We start from the raw sequence: 5031 nt of genomic DNA on the forward strand, positions 1-5031 counted from the left end.
TTTCATTAACGGTATTACGTCAAAAATATTATGATGATATGATTTTGGAATAGATATTGCCACGTGGATATATATATACACTAGCACGAACACCGTCATTATCACCATGCTACAAGGCCTGCTATCATCACTATCACCACCAGGAAGTCGTAAATTATAATCAACATTACCTAAGTCTGAACAAAACAAATCCAACATTTTCCCGCCTAAACTGCCTCACTCGGGACTTCGTGTTGAGCGGCCAACAACAGATTTCTCCCTATTTTTTGTCTCGTTACCGGGTTTTCCTCTCCCTCTGTTGTGCATTAAGAGATATTGAAGACCCTGCTCGTGGACCAAAGGACAGTGAAATCACGGCAAACAAGGTAAGAATGTGGGTTGTGGGATTGTGGGTGTACCTACATTTGACTCGCCTTGAATGCAGTGATGTTAGGGAAACAGCTGGGTTTTATTTTACAGTATGACAATGCACAAGACTGCAGTTACATCACGTACGCACTACTGTACGTGTAGTACCTATATATAGCAGGGTACAGTTCCAGTTTAACTACTTATTCACTTCTACATTGGAGACCTACCTCAAAGGGTAAGACTCCTTATGCTGAACATTTTGAACCGCATATATGTGTCGCTATAGCAACGCCGCCAGCGGTTTTTTAATATTTAACTTTTTATTTGTGAATGCTATCATGGGCGCCCCCCTTGTACCCCCTCAGGATAACCTAACCTAACCTGACCCCAAATTGGTCAGTTGGAAATAATTTCTTGGATGTATCCCAAATTAACTGCTGTGCTTTAGTCTAGCTGTGCAAGTTGCCTGAATGTCTTAAAAACGAGACGAAACCTAATGTAACCGAAACTAACCTGGGTATTTGTCCCACTGAGGTCCACCCTGTTGCGTATTGATTTTCTTATCATCTTTATAATCCTCTCATTGAATAGAACAATTTCTTCTAAGTAATCATCCGTCGCAAACTAGTAATAAGCGAGATACGATTTTTTTTTAAATATTTATAGTTAAGCGTGTGAGAAGATGCGCCATTACGGCTGTCTAGGAGTCTCTTGGCTGCTGTGTCCCTTCCTCACATGACACTGGGCCTGCGCGAACTCTTGCAGGAAATTCCTAGATTCCTTCAGCCAATCACCGCCCCTTTTTATTTCTATCAGCCAGTGACATCGTGTCTAGCATCTTCATTCCCTCCCGCTTCATTTTCAAATTCAGTTCCGCTATATGGCTTCCTTGTGTGCCAAATGTCCTAGCTCCGCCTCGTATCTCCAGTGATGAGGACTATGATTCAGACGAATGAGGTGAGCCAGGTTAGGATACAAAGCGTTAAGTTATGTTACGTTACGTTAGTCTAGGTTCAGTTAGGTTATGTTGTTAGGTTTAGTTAGGTTAGGTTGTGTTTGGTGTTCGTTTATTAGTTTCTCATTCAAGAAATTCAGGATGCAATGGTTATTAATGTTTACATGTGATTGCAATATTAATTTCTGCCGAGAATCATTGGTTTCCATTCCCTCACCTCCGGAGGTAATAGCAATAAAACTAATGATTTCTGACAAAAATCAATATTGGAATCACATGTAAAACCCTAATAACCATTGCATTCTGAAATTCTTTAGTGAAAAAGACAGGGTGGACCTCAGTGGGATAATTACCCTAACCTGACCTAACATAACCTAACTGGGGGATACCAAGAAGCTATTTCCGACTGGTAAATGCAACTGATAATGAGATTTAAATGATCAGAATGTTTAAATCCATTGGTAATGTATTGTTATAAACTGCCATTAATAATACCTTTTTTAATAGTCTCCATGTCTGATTTTTGTCTTGATGACGCTAAAGTTCTCTAAGAAACAATGGGTAAAACATAAGGTACTATAGGTTCCCGCCGGAGGTCAATTATATGGGAGACTGAACATATTCTATTGCAATAAGCATGAAATTGATATTTCCAGAATGTGGAAAAGAGCAGTGTGGCTGGAGGGCAGAAAAGAAGAGGAGTGTGTGGTACCATCTACCTGGATAGTTGAAGGCAGACAGATTTTATATTGGCCATCAAAGGTTGATGCTCACAATGCCTTAACTAGTCGAGAAGACCCAGACCCCAAATCATGGAGAAAATTTCCATTGATAAAAGTAAAAATAGCTTCTGGTAAGTAATGCATATTGTATTGACCACAACTGTAAAGCATTGGTAACTGTACTTCATCGGTTCCTTAGCCAAAATTTTATATGAAGTACTACAGTACGCCATCAGTAACGAAGAGGTTAAGGCAGATCGAAAAGATCCTCCCTTATCTAGAAACTCTGCATATCCAATCCAACAAATCTCTGGCCCCATTAATCCAAATACAGGAGGGATTAATGTAATCACTTTCAGTTGTCTTAATTTCTTCCCTCCGTACATTATATGATCTGTCATTTTTCGCAATAGGGTTAATATACCTGAGGAGTAACACTTTTAAGGGTTTGGAAGTTTAAAAAGTTATTGAGTCATGTTTGCAGTGAAAACCTGAAATAGACAAGCATTTAAATGGGTTTCAGACAGTTACGAGGAATGTGAGCAGTACCAGCTGACATCAGCAGTAGACGGTGACAGAAGCAGCAGTGACCTGGATGGGGAAGACGGTTTGACCTTGCGTGATAGGAAGAAACGTATGAAGAAAGCTCTGCCAAAGGACTTTGTTAGTAGTCAGGATTTGGATTGTCCACGTAAGTCTGTATTCAGTTACTGACATTTGCAAGCATGCATAAGGTTTTTCTAGACAAAAATATGTACCTACATACATACACTATCTTCTACTCATGCTCATCCCTATACTGTCCAAACCCCTTATGCAAGAGTTAACCAGCATTTTCACTCTTTCATCCCTCACGCTGGTAAACTCTGGAACAATCTTCCTTCATCTGTATTTCCTCCTGCCTACGACTTGAACTCTTTCAAGAGGAGGGTATCAGGACATCTCTCCTCCCGAACTTGGCCTTGCTTTTGGACACCTCTTTTGTTTCTTTTTTAGAAGGAGCGAGTAGCGGGCTTTTGTTTTTTTAGTGTTTTCTTTTTTGTGTGCCCTTGAGCTGCCTCCTTTGTTGTAAAAAAAAAAAAATAAATAAATAATGTAATATATATATCTCTATGTATATATATATATATATATATATATATATATATATATATATATATATATATATATATATATATATATATATATATATATATCAAGGTGTTCCCCAGAAAGGGGGTAGCCAAGACAAGACATACGACTTCACATTCACACTCATTCACACCTCTAATCTTCATTCTCATGCACTCAAAACTGTTCTCCATTCGCTTCTGTAACGCACAATCACTCTACTGCTATGCTCCAGTGTCAGTCCCCTTCCCTTAACTGCCTCCTTCACACTATCAATCCATCGCTTTCGCGGACGCCCTCTCAGATTCCTACCCCTCCCGTTTGAACGTACTATCTTCTTCGCCAACCTGTCATCCTCCATTCTTTCAACATGACCAAACCATCTCAGCACACATTGCTTTGCTCTTCCTGCCAAATCTCTCACAACACCTGTTCTCCTTTTCACTTCCTCATTCCTGACTATCCATCCATTATATATATATATATATATATATATATATATATATATATATATATATATATATATATAGATATATATATATATATATATATATATATATATATATTATGTATTCTGTATTATGTATATGTCGATGTGTATTTGCTTTATTATAGGTTTGCAGTAGATAAGCATATTTGAATTATTAGATATTACCATAGTAAATTTTGTTTTGTTAACAGCTATTATTTTTTCACAGACTTTGCCTCAGGGCCATCTTTACAAGTAACAGTTGCTCCCCCCCCACCACAAAAGGTTGTCCCATACAACCATCAACACAAAGGCTTGCCAAGTGCAGCAAGAAAAAAATCTGAAAAGACATAATTCTGACAGGTAAGATGTAGCTGTATTCTACAACTAATTTCTTAATGTGATCATGACCTGATGTACAGAAACGAATGCAGTCCAAATGCAGTAAAGGGTCATATTACTGTATTTCTTATATAGGATGAGGTCATCTATGATGTGATCTCAATCTGAGATGAATATAGTATGACAAAATGTAGCTGTGAATCTATCTATCTATATATTGAGGCTGTTTCCCCCATAAAAGGAGTGACTCCACGCTCTCCAAAACCACAAATCTCCTGAACTGTGGCCCATCACCGGATGCAGTTTAATGTCCGACCAGGATAATTACTAATATTTCCTATTACATATATTTCACAGATGTGAAGTAACCGGCAAAAGAAGAGTAGTTACCAACAGCAAGATGAAGGCAGTCAGCCTGATACCCTACATATAGCTAGCAGCAGTGGCAGTCAACACGGCAGATTGGACCTGCACGACAACCACAGCCTAAGGAACAGATCTGACCGACAGACGAGACATGACAGCAGTGACCAACAAAGCAGACATGACAGCAACGATTGACACAGCAGACATAACAGCAGCGATTACACAGCAGACATGACAGCAGCGATTACACAGCAGACATGACAGCAGTGACCGACACAGCAGACATGACAGCAGTGACCAACACAAAAGACATGACAGTCGTGGCCGACGCAGCAGACATGACAGCAGTGACCGACACAACAGACATGACAGTCATGACCGACACAACAGACATGACAGCAGTGACCGACAAGGGAGCGATTGGATTCAGAATCTGTCTAGTGAAGACCTTGATGATGTTCAACCCTTGAACCAAGGAGAAAACCGTCAGAGTGGATTTCCTATGGATTGGGCGAGTAAGTTGAAAAGTTTTTGTGCACTGAGTAGTGCTCAAGTGTTTTAAACAATGAACAGTGTAGTGCTTTTAATTAGGTGTTCCAATTCTTCTTGTATGAATATATTGTAAATGTACTGAGTTATGTTGTGCTAACAGTTTTACGTCCTTTCTGGTTGCATTCATTGTGATAACAATTTTCGGTAACCTGACATTACAGTGA

General features: G+C 39.2%; 1 long non-coding RNA gene across 1 annotated transcript; it reads left to right on the forward strand.

Moving 5' to 3' along the window:
* The first annotated feature begins 2555 nt into the window (after nt 1-2555).
* Nucleotides 2556-4730, forward strand: LOC126994172 (uncharacterized). The gene is made up of 3 exons (XR_007748863.1): nt 2556-2719; nt 3837-3970; nt 4307-4730. It is a non-coding gene; the product is annotated as an uncharacterized LOC126994172 (long non-coding RNA).
* The last annotated feature ends 301 nt before the right edge of the window (nt 4731-5031 follow it).

The sequence above is a fragment of the Eriocheir sinensis genome, unplaced genomic scaffold (assembly GCF_024679095.1).
Source record: "Eriocheir sinensis breed Jianghai 21 unplaced genomic scaffold, ASM2467909v1 Scaffold737, whole genome shotgun sequence".
In the NCBI taxonomy this organism is placed as follows: Eukaryota; Metazoa; Arthropoda; class Malacostraca; order Decapoda; family Varunidae; genus Eriocheir; species Eriocheir sinensis.